Here is a 16,968-nt window from a genome sequence, read left to right on the forward strand (position 1 = left end):
TATTTTGCCAGTTTGACAGTTTATGTGAGAACTTCTGTTTATAATATGTTGGGGGTTTTGGTTCCACTTGCAAATAAAGATGCAGTGTAAATTTTACCACTAAATACAAAGTAAATTTCCTCTCTAAGGAAAGGGTGGGAATCAAGGGTCAAGTTCAGAAGCTGGAGTTGTGTGGGTGTCACGCTTCCCCTCTTGGGGGCACCTGGAGTGCAAATCACACTTGATGTGAGGGGCCGCCCTGAGGTTCCTCAGAGCCATGCAGTCCTCTGATTTACCAGGTAAAAATTTCCTGGGGGAACCATATCTTTGCTCCTTGGCTCTATACTTCAATTTCATAATCAAATATGACTCATGTTCAGAAAACTAGGGGTCTGAGTTGGTTTAAGTAAGGTGAGATGACCTAAACACCAAAAAAAGTAGTCATTTTTCTTATTATTCAGTCCTATTTCAGATAATAAAAGCTGTGGCACTGAGGGCTTTCTATCTCATCCCTGAAACTCCGTCATTTTCTTTTTCTCTGTGCCATTATGGAAAACGCCTGTATTTTGGAAGTGCAGGAAATCATAGTAATTACCCAAGAACAGTGGAGGGAGAAAGAGGTCAGGACAAAGTTAGAGACATTTGTCACTTTCATAAAGCATTTTTTAGAAAAGAGAATTAACAAGGAAGAAAAGCTCACAATAAGCACAGCCAGGTAGCCTGTTACATTAATAAATTAATAGACTGCCAGTTCTGATAACTCAAGGGCCAAAGGAAGAGAAGAGCTTATGCAATTATTAATTACAAAATATGATTGTTGTGTGTTGTGGCCTGCTTGTCAGACTATACGGTTCTACTGCTGACCTAGAAAAGTAAGTCCATGGGTCTTTAGACCATGGGCCGCAAATTGTTTTGATTACTCTAATCCTGCATTTAGAACACACACTGGTTTGGCAAATATACCTCTTCTATCTGAGAAAGTAGCTCTGGAGAAGACAGGGAGGTGGTCTGACAAGTTTTCCTCAGAGTTAATCCTGACCTCACTACAAACTAGGATCGATGACGCCCCATCACAGTTCCTGAGCCCCACATATTCCCCACCAGTTTGCAAGAGAGGTTCATTAGATAGCCACTAGTCACACGCAATCATCTAAATTTATACTTAAACTAAGTAAATTATAGAGAATTTAAAACAATTCCTTATTTCTGCTAGTCACATTTCAAGTGCTCAGTAGTCATGTGGCTAATGGCTGCCACATTGGATCATTCAGCTAGAGTACATTTCTACTATCACAGAAAGTTCTATCTGACAATACAGTGAAATTAGGAGCTCTTGCTCTCTTGACATTGCTCCACTACAAGGAAAGCCCCAAAGAAAACACAGAACTTTTAGAAGTACTTCTCAGACTTCTGGAGCACACAATCAGCACCATTCGGAGAGCCTTTCAAAACACAGATTTCTGGGGTTCATCCTCAGAGTTTCTGATCCAAAATATCTGGAGCAGAGCTTCCTAGATTTCCATTTCTAGGGCCAGGGTTTTAGCTCAGTGGTTCCAGTGCCTGCCTTGAAAGCGCAAGGTCCCGAGTTCAATCCCTGGTACCAAAAAAAAAAAAAAATAGGGTTATAGATTTGTATTTCTAACAAGTTCCCAGGTGCTCCACACCTGAGAACCACTGCTGTGTCGAAAGTAGGAGTATACCAACAGGGTAACTGGAAACTAGTCCACCTAACTATGAAATGAGAATACCGATGTTTCTGTCACAATTCAGTCAACACTCATTTGATGAGCACTTTCTATATGCCAATTATCACGGAGTCGCAAATATAAAAGCCTTGATCTGTACAACCTAGAGATGCACTGTTGACCCAGAAGCCAGTAGCCACGTATGGCTAGTGAGCACCTGAAATATTCACAGAAGGGACTGAATTTTTATTATTATTTCATTGTACTTAATTATAATTTACATTTCAATATCAAAGCAGTGTAAAATATGTTTCTGTTAACCATGTTATTTTGGCAGAACTACATTTGACTTGACCCAATGAAAATTTAACATTAAAACAAATTGAGAAAATTCAGATTAAAACAAATTCAGATATGGTCTAAGTGAAAAATAAAAATACATATTAGAGATTTATTATGAAAAAATTTAAGCAAACCAGGTCTGGAATCCCAGAACTCTGGGAGGCTGGGAAGGGGGATGGCAAGTTTCAGACCAGCCTGGGCAACTTAGAGATTTACTGAGACCCTGTCTCAAAATTTAAAAAAATAAAATAAAAATAAAAAATAAGCTTGGGATGTTGCTCAGCACAAAGGACTTGGTTCAATCCTCAGCACTATCACCACCAAAAAAGAAAAGAAGGCAAAATATCTCGTTAATTTTTATGTTGATTACTTGCTGACATAATATTTGGTATATATTGGGTAAAGTAAAAATATTATTGAAATTACTTTCACCTATATCTTGTTACTTTTTTCATGTGTCTACTAGAAGAAGTTTAAATTATGTGTGGAATTTGCATTACATTTCTGTTGGACTGGGCTGGACTAGAACTTGACCTCATGCTCTTGGCCTATAATTGCCATCAAGCACCTGGGCCCAGTGTTGTGGGGCAGATTAGTAGACTGGAGTAGACTGGTGATCTCTAGGGCCCCTTACAGCTGTAAGTCTGTGATTTCTACAAGACAACCTGCTAGGAGATAATCTTTCTTCTTGTGTTTTTCCTCCAAATACTGGGAAAACCTGCCAATTATTCCCCTCTGGAGATCAAGCCAGCCTACTCTCCATCTGCAGTTCAGAGAAAAAAGTGAAGATGACTGAATCTCCTGACGCCGCAGAGGGCCTCATGCCAGGCGCACACACCCTGCTGACACAGGCTGTGCTTGTGAACCACACACCTAGTGCTAAGTGAGAATGAGTTCGCTTTTCATGTGCATAGCAAAATATGGGACTCCAAAAACCAAACATTTTTCTACCACACACAAAAATGTCACATATTGAAATATGGACTGTTTTTCAATGGCCCTCCAGGTCAAAATCTGGAATCTATTTTGAACAGGTACAAATTACATATTTTTAAAAATTAAAACAAGGCCACAGATTTTCTAACATTATGCCATCACTTTTTGTCTACTCTTCCCAAAGATCACCAAGTCCCAGAGACTCCTTTGGTAATTACAGAAAAACTAACAATAAGTTATTCTGCTGGCACACAGTATTTTAACATTTACAAGAGATTTTTAAATAAGGTATTTCACTTTATACTGCCAATCATGTTGTGATTGCTACATGTAATTAGCTACACTGAGGAATAAAGTTCAATGACATACCCAAGGTCATTAAGCGGAGTCCTGGCAGGCCCCGAGTTTGCCTCCATACTGTGGCTCTTTTTTTGCACCATATCCGGCTTCGTGTGGGATCCTAACAGCTGCCACATAAAGTCATGGTTGAGCCTGACTGTGGGACAAATGTCAAACAGCACAGAAACCCAAGATACTTTAGAAACTACCAGCCATAGAGCTTTCCTGAACCAACTAGAAATTTTAACAAAGACCAGCACTATGCAAATTGTGATGTGAGAATTTTTCTCTTGGAAATTCCTAGCTTCCTTTCTTATGCTGCCATCTCCTTCCAATCAGAAGTCATTTCCTTAGATAACCAACATTTCACCACTGCTTCATAGAGACTAGATTCTAACCATGGAGCTCAAGGCAGCTCTGGATGTATACCTGTCTCCTCCATTAAAACTTGCCCAAGGGTGAATTTCAGAGCTAGAAACACACTGAAATCCTTTATTGAAGTATAAATTCTTTTTTAGCAAATATGTCTCTGTAGCAATAATTAATTCTATTCTCCATTCACTAAAGAACTAAACTAGTACAGATTTTCCCAAAATTGTGGGAAATCTAGATATTACTTCTATCTAGGCAGATTTCCCTTTGATATTATAATTTTGCTAGATTAATCCTTTGGTAATTTTATTCTGTAGATACAAAATGGTTGCAGGTGGACGCCTATTGGGTACAATATATTATCTTATTATAATTATATTTCCAGAGGCCATTTTTCATCCATTGCATTAACAATTACTATTTTTTAAATAATAATGCTCAGTATCAGCAAGCACACAAGAAATGCAGGCTCATATGATGTGCAATGCTTCAAATAACTTTTAAAGTAATTATATTCAGCTGGGTACAGTTGCATATACTTACAGGGGAGGCTAAAGCAGGATGATTGCAAGTCTGCCAACCTGGAGAATTTAATGTGACCCTGTCTCAAAATTTAAAAATAAAAATACAAAAGAGGGAGACCAGGTCCATAACTCAGTGGGAAAGCACTCTAGGTTCAATGTTCAGTACTGCAAAAAACAATAATTATAATTATACTCTTTTTTTTAGCTATTCTCCTCTGTATAAGAGAAGCAAATAAAGCTGTTTGATTTATAGTAGGAAAAAAATCTTACAAACAATTTAAATATCTATTTATGAGGAAAGTTGAATAAATTTAGGTGTACCACATAGGAGAATATTATATATCTTCTAAAAATAATCTTTTAATTATTTTTAAGTTAATTTAACTTTGCATAGGGGATATTCGAATGATATATGCACCATAGTTTAATGGTACAAAAGTTGTTCACCTCAGAAGCCTAATCATCTCCCCAGAGACAGTGTTATCAGCTTTTTTGTTTAACATTTCAGATACATTTTGTTCATAAGCAAGTTCTAAAATGTGTAAAAGTTCATTTTCCTCTGAGGACAGTATATGAAATTTGAAGCTTTAAAGAGATTACCAACTAAGCTCTTCATGATACGGTTTCCTATGAGATTTTCAAAATATTCAATATTGAGGAAGGGTTTGATATGATGTGACATTGCTACAAATCTTATTTACCCAGTGGTTGATAGAGGCCTTCTGATTAAGAGCAAAATAAATAAGATGTAGTCATGTGGATATTTTGCCATTAAGTTATTAATAGGTGATTATATTCTGATAAGTGGACAGCAATGGAGAAATTTTCCTCTTTCTGAGCCTAGATGAGAGCCATTCACCTACTATAAGAGACTACAGAACAAGCAAATTAATCTCCCCATCCTCATCTTAGCACCATTACAATGACAAGAAAAAACCATATATACATATATATATATACATTTACATATACATATATATATATATTTTTTTTTTTTTTTTTTTTTTTTTGATACCAGGGATCAAACTCAGGACCTTGCGCTTGCGAGGCTGCTGGTGGGGGAACCACTGAGCTAAATCCTTGGCCCCACATTTTCTTCTTAAGAGCAAGAATAGATTTTGAAGCTAGCTTAGTGCATGGTCAGTGGCACTGTGTGCTCCAAGTCCAGCATCAACTATCCCTCCTCTCCATCATGCAAGTAAGTGTCCTGCCACGTTGTACTGGGGTTTCCAGCTCCCATAATGGTTCTCCCCCTGGTGGTCTTTACAGGAAATTGCAAAGTCCTTGGAGGGCAGCCATCTTTCTCCGCCTCTGGAGGCAGGATAAAATGTCTTTCACACTGACCTTTTTTTTTTTTTGCTGAGACTGTGTTTTTTCTTCAAATTGAAATCAGAATATATAAATTTCTTAATGTATACTATTCTATGAATTTCTGGACTTGATACACAATAAGTGTATACCTGATATGTGAGTGAATGAATTCTGTACTGTCATTTCAAAGAATGTTCAAGAGGAGTGCATGATATCTTTTGATAGTGCACATTGTATGAAATCAAAATGACTCAGGTGGATGTTCTAGTAGGGAGAAAGAAGGGTTTCTGAACTGGTGTTTGGGAAAGGTTTAGTACAGGGTTTGGTTCCAAACCACCAAGGACAAGTGGATACACAAGTCAATGGCAGGCAATGTCCTGTCCTTTCCGCTGACCTGACTAACAGATTCTTATGTCCCTCAGCTATATGTGTGAAGTGAGTCCTACATGCAGAGGGAGGAACAATGAACACTCCTTGAATCACATAGAACCTTTCTCCCCCAACAAAGAACTCCAATTGTTAGTTGGCAACTCCTTTTTCCATATTTGGTTATTTTTGTTGTTGTTGTTGTTAAATCCTTTTGTTGGTACATTGTAGGTATACAACACAATTACATTTCTCATTGGGAATTGTACCTTTACATAATGCATCTTGGTTCTTATTTTTTCCCCATTCCTAGCCCTCCCTTCGCCCCCTCCACCCTTCCCTATTTACAAAGACTTTATTTCCACTTTTTCCATTTCTCAGCATTTTTCCTTTCCCTTCTTTCCTTTCCCTTGCCCCTCCCACTACCCCTACCCCTTTGGACCTTTTCTTCCTATTTTGCATTATTGATTATTCATTCTAATAATTGGTACATTTTAGGGATACAATATAATGACATTCATCATTGGAAATTTGCACCTTTACATAATCTTTCTTCGTTCTTATTTTTCACCCTTGCCCAGCCCTCCCTTCGAACCCTCCATTCCTCCCTATTTACAAAGATTTTGTTCCTATTTTTCCATTTTCTCATATTAACCCCATTCCCTTTTATCCTTTCCCCCAGCCCTCCCACTTCCTTCCCCTTTGCCCCTTTTCTTCCTATTTCACATTATCTATTATACATTTTAGTCCTTTTTACACTTTCAGTTTCTCACACCAGAGAAACTATTCGGTATTTATACATGTGTGTCCTATTTATTTCACTTAAGAGTATCGCCTCAATGTGCATCCACTTAGCTATAAATGTCTCTAATTTCTAATTTTTGATGGCTGAGTAGTACTCCATTTTATTTTTTTAAAAACCCACATTTTCTTGATCCAGTCTCCAGTTGATGGGCATTTGGGCTGTTTCCAAGTTCTAGCTATCACAAACTGTGCTGCTATGAACATGGACCCGCATATATCACTGTGGTATAATTCTTTTAATTCTTTGGGGAAGATTCCCAGCAGTGGAATAACAGGGTCAAATGGGACTTCCAGTCCTCATATTTGGTTATTTAACATTATTCCCTTTGCTCTATTGAGAAATTGTTCACTGTGCAAATTGGTTTCATTTTTACAAATGGTGAAAATTTTTAAGTTAAAAAATGTACAATGCCATATAAAAAACAAAGCATTGTTATTTATAACTATTATTGCTGTTATAATTAGTATACAAATGATAATGTTTATAATGTTTTCTCAAAATAACAAGCAACTTGTTACCTAGATAACTAGAAAATGTAAATCAACATGGATGAGGCAATTAGTGTGCATTTGATAAGAACTTATTGCTGAATAAGTTAGGAGGTATAATTTTCCCTGTCATGGGCTTATAGGGAGCAAGAACCAGCATGGGTTCTTTCTGAGGACTGGAATGCATGATCTATGGGAAAGCTCCACATGTTACAGGATCTGTCCAGTTAGGAGACTTTCAAATATTCAACTCTGAAATACATGTATCCCCAGCAGCAGCTGCTCTCTGGGAGGCCTCTCAGCCTCCAGTGAAGAGGACAACACACAGATACCAGCAAGCCGAGGGTGCAGCTCCCTCCTGATGCAAAATCTGTGAGCTCAGCTATAGTGTGGGCAGTCTTCAGGCTTAGCAGTGGTCACCATATCCTGATCACTATGTGTCAGGCTTGGGCCAGTCACCTTTCAGCAGTTTATTTTATTTTCTCCAACAGCCCTTATGAGGTAGGAATCCTCACACCAGTTTTTAAAATGGGGAAATTTAGACACAGAAAGGTTGGTCTTGTTGACTAAGGGTGCATCTCTTACGTGTGTGCTGCAAACTACTGTCTCCTAGAGTTTGCTGATCAGTCATGGGTCATCACACATTCTTCCAGCCCAGCCTCCAATTAAATAAGTTTAGGCTGTTTTTTAGGGTCTTATGAAATGCAAATGACAATTCTACTGAATTTAATTTTTACATCAGGACAAGGACTAATTTACTAGTAGTTTATTTAGCTGAAGAGTAGGAGCTATTGAAATGCTGTACTATTCACAAACTAAAATTAACACGTTATTAGATAGTTTGTCTTGAATTCATTACTAAAAATTCAGGAAAATATAGTGCATTGTAGTTGCTATTTTACAGTGAACACACATACAGTTGGAAATTTTCTAGAAAGTAGGAATAAGTGGAGCAGGAGGACCATAAGGTCTTTTCCTTGCTTAAATGTGATGCAAAATGTTATAAACAAACAACAATAAAAGTCACTGAGAATCATTGTCTTAACCATTTTGCTAAAATGAAAGAAGAGGAGTTGATTCCCCTATCAGTGAATGGAACAGAACATGCTGGCATCATTTTCGTAATAATATTACATTTTTTAAATATTTTGTTTTTCTCATATCTCTAAAATTTACATAGGATAAGATATTTTTAAAAATTATATTGTGATATTCTGAACTAATGATCAAGATCTCAGTAAAGGCAGGACATAGCCAATGCTGATGACTAGCTGTGTCTTCATTTTCATGTTGATTCATTTTTGGAGTAAATATTGTTTGAATCCTTGCCTGTTTTAAAGTATCCTAATGATCTTGCCTTTTCCATACCCTAAGCAATATAAACTCCTCATGGAAGCCATTTAGCCTGTCTTCTAAAAATTAAAATAAGCAGTTTCCTGAAATGTACCTAAGGCAGCTGCTCCTTCGCCACATCACCCATCAACTGCCCTTAGCAAATAAAAGATAATTTTTAGATTCTGAGCACTAACTATTCTTGGACCCATTAGTTGCAAGGGCATGGACAAATTGGATTATTCACTCTATGAATGTTTTTGTCACAAAGTTGAAGATAAGTATTGTTCTTTGTTTATTGAAATGCTCCTACAGCATTCATGCCCTGCTCATCTGAAAATTTCTTCAGGCATTAGGATACAGTTCTTAATTTTCAACTATAGAGCAATAATTCAACTTTTATTCCTCCAGATCATCCAATCATTATGTTAGTAAATGTGATGATATTAAGCAGCAATTATTTCTACTTGATGATTTTTATCTCAGCAAAGAAAAAGGAATTGTCTAAATAGGGTAAAAGAAAAAGTCTTTTAAGTTGTTGATATGATATTTATCACTGAAAATCCCCCAGGCTTTGTTGATCACCAAACCAGCTATATTTTTATTATGCTTTTCAAGCAATTTGAAAATAACTTTAATTTACCCTTATAGTGCTAAGCACAGCAACTTGAACACCTAATAAGTATCAAGGATAAGAAACAAAAAATAAATACAGTGAAAATACAGATACTACCACATTCACTAAATCATATCCACATTCAGTATTTTTCTCTTTGTTCTGACAAAACAGGGTAAACCTCTACGTTTTATATAGTAATCCCATCATCCTGCAGAACAAAGGAACATGTATATTTCATTGTTATTGTTCTTTCTTTAGGGATACCAGAATTTAAATTTCACATCCAGTCCTAAAATAATATTCAACACAATGTATGGTAAAGGTATTAATGGTAAAAATATTAATGAAGAAAATGCCAACCCAATCAGATGCGCATGACTGAATAGCCCTATGGTTTATATCTAAACTCCACCCCCTTCTGAAAACATCATGCTCCCATAGATGAGGCCTTTGGGAGGTGATTGGATCATGGGAAAGAGATAACCATCAGTGGATTAGTCCACTGATGAGTTTATAGCTCACTTGCTGTTGGGAAGTGGGAGCTGGTACAAAGATGTGGGTTGCTAGGGTCATGGCCTGGACAGTTTAATCTCCTGCTTCTCCCTTCACTGGCTCTCAGCTTCCCCACTGCCATGCCAGTTCCCCACCATGCCCCTTTGCAAAGCACTTCTGCCACAGAGCCAGGTACCTATGGACTGAAACCTCTACAAACTGTGAGCCAAAATAAACCTTTCCTCCTTTGAGTTATGGGTGTTGGGTGTTGTGTTTCAGCAACAAGAAAGTAACTTAAGACAAATGGTAGAAAAAGAAAACAAGTAGACATTCCCATCAAAAGACCTTGGCTTATGGCAGATAACCAATTTCAGGAAGTTAGGAAAAGCATAGATAGATAGATTTGAGGACAAAAAACTCCTGGTGCTGTTGGTCAGTAACCTCCCATGTGCTAGCAGTGTCTTGAGAGAGATATTTGGGGAATGATAACCCCAACAATTATTTCCCAAAATGCAGGCAGTCCACAGCAATCTAAATCATCCCTAGGACAAATACAGCCTGCTCCTTACATTAAAGAGGAAAAGGCTTACAGAATATGCAGCTTGTCTTTGGTTTGCAAGGATCACCATGCCCTGCTAAAATTGCAGTTCAGGAAACACAATTCTTTAATATTTCTTCAAATAGAAGAAACAATCAATACTTAATATTTAAACATTTAAATAATCTAAAAGTCATTCTTGAGATATTCCTAAGTGACACTCACCTTTGTGAATAAGTTTGTATGCTGTGTATGTGATTTAGAGAATGAGTTAAAAAGCTAAAACAAACGTGGATCTACTATTATTAATTATGTAATCTAAGCTATTATTTTCAGATTTGATCAGGCATTGTCACTGACTGGAGGGCTTCCTAAAACACAGATTGCTGTAATGCCTGGACTTTCTGGACCACATCCCAGGGGGTGTGGGGTGAGCCAGAGAATTTGCATCTCTAACAAGTATGCAGGAGTGGGAGGTGGTGCTGCTGGGTGGAGGACCATACCTGAAGAACCACCACTCTGAAATTCCATTCCTCAGCTCCTCTGTGCCTCAGTTTCCTCTCCAGTTACCTTAGAGCATTAACATCTACGTGCTAGAGTTGTTGTGATAAAGAAATGAGGCAGAAAAATAAAAAAAAGAAATGAGGCAGTATATTTAAGACTAGTAACACAATCCTTGGCACATGCTAAGTTTTCAATCCATGCTAGCTGTGATTGCTGTTTACTTCTGTGGATCCCTGAGGCTCCTGACAATGAAAACACGGAATGACTTGATTTATTTGCCTTTGATTGCCTATCAGAATTTCCTGCTTTTAACTTTAACTAAATTTCTGTTTTGAGTTGGAAAGATTTTGTTTTCAAGGACACTCAATCTACATGTAGTTTGGCAACATATGATTTATGTAGTTTTATATTCTTCATTTGTTTTTTGCTCTGTTCGGTAAAATATTCTCCATTTTAGTTGGCTGTAAGATGCTATAAGATGTCCCAAGGTGCATGAGGAGAAAGAACTGTGCAATTCTTCTACCTTATAAGATACTGCTGCACACAGAGACAAGACTACAATGTTTGGACTTTTCTACACTGTTAAGTAAATTTACTGTATCTTCCTAAGCTGTTGCTGGGTGAATATGTTCCTTGAAAAATATAAGATGAGAGAGTCAACTCTTTCCTTAGTTTTCGAGCAGAGTCTAATTGGTTTAACACTAATGCATTCTTTACCACCTGAATTCTTTGTGACAGGATTTTCTGGTTCTCGTCCAAATGAGGATATGTTGTTGGTACCTTTGTACAGCTAGAAAAAATAACCAACAGAACAAAATTTAAGCAATACTAACAAATTAATCTAACCTAGAGGTTTAGGGTTAAATATCATTAATGTTTATAAAGGAAAAAATTATTCTTTTTTTATAACCACAATGGAATAAATCAAAGCTCTTTTTTTTTTTTCTACTGGTGCAGTTTAATACATTTTGACAAATTCTCCTTTTAAAAAAATTGAGATTCCCATTTCCATTTCTTCTCTGTTGGTTTAGGAGACATCCATGCTGTATTATTTAGGATTAGGCTTGGTGATATATATGAACACAAAACCCAGGTAGCCTCTTCCAATGTGTTGGCAAATATGATGTTTCAATTTTAAAGCTTGTATTACTTGGCAGTTCTCCCATAGGAGAGCAAACCTGTGAGATAGTCCTATATACAATTATATATTTTTGAGGTTTTGAAACTTAAAACAGAAATCACACTGTACCTGTTTACAATTTACCTCTTCCTCTTAATGGGTCAGTTATTTCTTTTCTTTTTTTGGGGGGGGGGTACTAGGGATTGAACTCAGGACCCTGTGCTTCCGAGGCAGGTGTTGTGTCCCTGTACTAACTCCCCAGCCTAGTTATTTCTATTTAATGTAGTTTAATCTCATTGGTTGATTGCTTGATTGCAAAACTGGGGATTGAACTCAAGGCCTCGTGCGTGCCAGGCAACTGCTCTACCCTAGCCCTTAAAAAAATTTTTTTTGAACTTGTGATATTCCTGCCTCAGCCTCCTGAATGCCTAGAATTACAGGTGTCCACAATTACACCTGGTTTTTACCTCATTTATTATCAGTGTTATTATTTGTAGTAAAATACACATAGAATTTCCATCTTAACCATCTTAAAGCATATAGTTCAGCAACTTTAAGGACATGTTACTGTGCAATCAGTTCTCCAGAATTCTTATCATCTTGTAAAACTGAAATCCATGTCCTTATACACCTCCAAGTGTCCCTCATTCCAGCCCCTGGCTACCGTATTTCTACTTTGTTAATACTGTACATTTGATTACTCTAAATGCCTTTCTTTCTTCTTTCTTTCTTTCTTTCTTTCTTTCTTTCTTTCTTTCTTTCTTTCAAGACTGGGTCTCCCTACATAGTTCAGGTTAGCCTTGGACTCACTATGTAGCCCAGGCTGGCCTCGAACTCATGGTGATCCTCCTGCCTGATTACAGGCAAGTGTCACTATGCCTGAACTCTAGATGTCTCTTGTAAGTGAAACCATACATTAATATCTGTGAGTTTGAGGCTAGAATGGGCTACACAGTGAGTTCAAGACCAGCCTACACTATATAGTCAGACCCTGTCTCAAACAAACAAAGTTTCATTAATTTTTTTTCCAGTACCAGATTGAACTCAGGGCCTTGGGCTTGCAAGGCAGACACGGTGCCACTGAGCTAAATCCCTAGCCCTCATTAATTTTTAATTGATTACATGTTGAAAATAAATTGGATTAAGATACACTCTTTACTTTTTAAACTGTTGTTACTAGAAAGAAAGTTTTGTTTTGTTTTGTTTTTAAGAAAAGGTCTTGCTATGTAGTCCAGGCTAGGTTTGAACTCACTATGTAGCCCAGGCTGGCCTTGAACTCATGGTGATCCCCCCTGCCTCAGTTTGAAAATTTTAAATTAAATGTGGTTCTCTGAGATAGTGCTGTGCTAAGACCCTTGTATGAACTAGAAAAACTGAGAAGAATAAAGAAAGCATAGTCTCTGGCATCAAAGAGCTCACAACCTAGTTGGAGAAGATCAGAACTCAGGACAATAGTTACAATATAATGGCAGTAAGCCCATTGATAAAGATAAATATTGAGGTATACAGACTGAGCAGGGCCATTGTGGACTCAGATAGAAAGGAGAGGTGAAGAGAGCTATTAGGTTAATCTACTCACAAATATATCTTTAAGTTCTTGCTTTTGCTAGGTATGGAAGCACATGGGTCTCACCTCTTGGGAGGCTGAGGCAAGGGGGGTCCTGAACTCAAGGCCAGCCTGGGCTACCTAGCAAGTTCTAGGCTGGCATGGGCTATATAGTGAGATCTTGTCTCAAAAAAACCAAAAAATTAAAATGAAAAAAAATTTTAAATCCTGCTTTTGATTCTTTTGGGTGGGTACCCAGAAGTATAACTGCTAGAGCATATAATAACCTCATTTTGGAGGAACTGGCATACTGTTTTGTAGAGTGTAGTAGCTTTACCATTTTACACTCCTAACAATGCACAAGGATTCAAAGTTGTACAAATCTTTGTCATCTTTTTTACTGCAGCCATCCTAAGGGGTGTGAGATGGGATCTCATTGTGATCTTTCTGCCCCCACTCAGTCCCTCCCCTCCTCTTTCTTGAGACAGAGGCTTACTATGTAGCCCAGACTGACCTCAAACTCTTAATTATCCTGCCTCAGCTTTCTTTAGCCTCCAGAAGAGGGTTGGTCATTTTGGTTTGCAGTTTCCAAATAATTAGTAATATTTAGCATCTATTCATCTACCTTTAGGCCATTTGAAAATTTTCTTTGAAGAAATGTCTGTTTAAGTCCTTTGCAACCCTTTCTCTTTTTTTCACTTTATTAAATTCTTTTATTGGTACATAGTAGGTATACAACACAATTACATTTATCACTGGGAATTGTACCTTTACATAATGCATCTTGGTTCTTATTTTTTCCCCATTCCTAGCCCTCCCTTCACCCCCTCCACCCTTCCCTATTTACAAATACTTTATTTCCATTTTTTCCATTTCTCAGCATTTTTCCTTTCCCTTCTTTCCTTTCCCCTGCCCCTCCCACTACCCCTACCCCTTTGGACCTTTTCTTCCTATTTTGCATTATCGATTATTCATTCTAATCATTGCAACCCTTTCTTAATGTACTTCATTCCTTTTAAGTGCTTACAACATGCCATAGTTAAGTCACTTTTGATGGACATTTAGGTTGCTTTTAATTTTTCTCTATTATAAATAGCTGTGCAATAAACATTTTCATATGATACTTCTTGTAATATGTGAATATTTCTTTACACATATATATCACATTGTCCATACTAAGATATTTTAAAGTAAATCACCTATATGATACTTATAAGCAACCAAAAAATTGGGGTCAGGATAGCAGTAATTTTCATTTTAATGGATCCTGTCAAACAGCAGTCTAAAATGGTTATGCCTGCTTGCACTTGTTATCAACATGAGTACCTACAGAGAATGGAAGGAAAAAAATGGAAACAAAGCTTTTGTAAATGGGGAGGGGAAGAGGGATTGAAGGGAGAGGAATGAGAAGAGAAAAGAAAAGAAGAATTAAGATATATTATGTACAGGAACAAATTCCCCAAGATGAATGTGATCAATATGTATGACAAATAGGTACTAATGAAAAAATAAAGTTAAAATTTTTTTAAAAAAAAACCATGAGTAACCCTTTCCCCGTACTTCTGATTAGTTGCTTCTCATTTAAAGGAGCAAAGTGACTTGCACAGAAATCTATAATTTTAATACATTCAAGCTTATCAATCTTTTTATAGTATTCAGATTCTGCCTGTTACTTTAGAATTCTCAAGATCAAGTCCAAATCCTTTGAAATGCCATACAAGGCCCTCTCTCAGATGAGGGTATATGCCATATCTCCCCATGAATTTTCCTATGTTTTACTCATAAAAATGTCCTGGCAGTCATCGGAACAGGTCAAATACAGTCCCACCATGTGACCATATGTCTCCAGGCAAACAAAAACCTCACGCCCCCCTTTTCTACAGTAAGAGACCATCCATGTTTCTAGCTGGGTCCTTGGACTGGAGACTCTTTCCCAACCTCTCTTGCAGCTAGACTTTGTAGCCAATGGGATAAAAGTGAAAATGATTCACACTTCCTTCTGGGTTTTTCCTATAAAGGGGAAGCCACATTCTCTTTTTTGTTTTCATTTTGTTTTTTTGAGACAGGGTCTCACTATGTAATCCGGGCTGTCCTTGAACTCACTCTGTATCCCAGTCTGGCCTAGATTTTGTGGTGATCCTCCCAAGTGCTAGCATTACAGGGGTGCACCACCACACCCGACTTATTGTATAATATTTATTCATTTATGTTTTTCTCTTCTATATAAGCATCTTGAGGACAGGAACACACTTTAATAAGTACCTAGCATAAACTTAATAAATATTTGTTGAGTAAATCAAATTATATGAACAACCATTGGAGCACCTGATTTATAAAAAGATGCAACAAGTTTTAAAGTAGACAAATTACCATTTTCAAAAAGCATCAAAAAGTGAATGTATTTAAGCATACTTGGCTGATAATAGAGCGAATAGGTGAATAATAATTCACACTACACCATGCTCAATGAACTAAAAACAGGAAGTTGGTCCGAGGAAGGCAAAGGAACTTTTGTTTTGTAAGAATTAGAACCGCGGGGCTCCATAATCATCTGGCATCCGCTCAATGTTGTATCTGTGGTTAGAAATGTACGTGATAGGAACTCCAGGGATCTTCCGGGTTCTCCGCCTAAGGTCCCGGTCAACTGCGGCCACAATGTAACCCTTGTGCTGAGTTACTCTCCACTAAGCAGTCATCTGCATAGATCCCTTTATGTGTGCAAGGTAATCGTTCAAATCGTGGATCCTTGGCGATCCTTATAGCCACTCGATACTTCTGTCCCAATTTCCCAGTTTCAGCCATTACACAATCAGTGATACCAGGGGTACTCTTGGCGTACAGACAGTCCGTCACTGATTGTACTAAGCCCAATTCGGCTATGATGGAAAAGTTGATAAAGTTAGTATCAACCAGGATATGAGAAGGTGGGCCCAGCTGTGTATTATATTGGAAGAATCAGCAGGAAGGATGTTGGGGGACTTCTCTTTCCTTCAGAGCACTGGGATCTTTCTTTTCTTTCTTTTTAGGTTTTAATCTATCCTTTTCTTTGAGTCTCTCATCTCTGAAGTCTCCGCTTCACGGTAGCATACTTCCTTGCTTTCTTTTGCTTCCCCATGTTCATGCCAAGCTCCAGTTCGGAATAAGTCAAAACTCTTGAGAGGTAGGAATTGGAAACTCTAAGCTAGCACGGATGAAGCTTTTGCAGACATGTACCATAATATATAGATCCTGAATGCAGCATCTGATAACCTCTTCTCCCAGATGAAAACAGTCAGAGCTCATCCTGTGATGCTGCATATTCAGTAGTAACATGCAATGCTGCTTTCCCCCTGACATCAGATAAGAGTAGTCTTCAACACATGTGAGTTTCTGAAGTAGCTGATCTGAAGCAGCTTATCTGAAGCCCGCTTCTCAAGGTAAGATTCCCTTGGGAAAGGCTCAGAGATCTCTACACATAGTTTTAGGAACAATGTCTCCTCCACTCAGGAGAATGACCTTCAGCCTCGAAGGAGGCAGAATGAGCATCACTTAGGCAGAGTTGAAACTCACCACCAAATGGAGGGTTATAACAATGAAGTTTGTCACTTTACGTAAGCTTGAGTCTCCACATGAAAGATTTATTAGGAGATTAAATATGTGTTTTCAACAGGGATTTACCTCAGTGGTTCCT

At 37.7% G+C, this 16,968-nt stretch overlaps 1 protein-coding gene and 1 pseudogene across 1 annotated transcript in view; one reads left to right on the forward strand and one right to left on the reverse strand.

Annotated features, from left to right (window-relative positions):
• Nucleotides 1-16,968, forward strand: part of Rorb (RAR related orphan receptor B) — a 203,814-nt gene that overhangs the window by 103,622 nt on the left and 83,224 nt on the right. The gene's annotated exons all lie outside the window — the stretch shown is intronic.
• Nucleotides 15,796-16,419, reverse strand: LOC101707180 (rRNA-processing protein FCF1 homolog pseudogene; annotated as a pseudogene).

The sequence above is a fragment of the Heterocephalus glaber genome, unplaced genomic scaffold, assembly GCF_053883595.1.
Source record: "Heterocephalus glaber isolate CG9 unplaced genomic scaffold, H.glaber_assembly_v1.0 deba00001481, whole genome shotgun sequence".
In the NCBI taxonomy this organism is placed as follows: Eukaryota; Metazoa; Chordata; class Mammalia; order Rodentia; family Bathyergidae; genus Heterocephalus; species Heterocephalus glaber.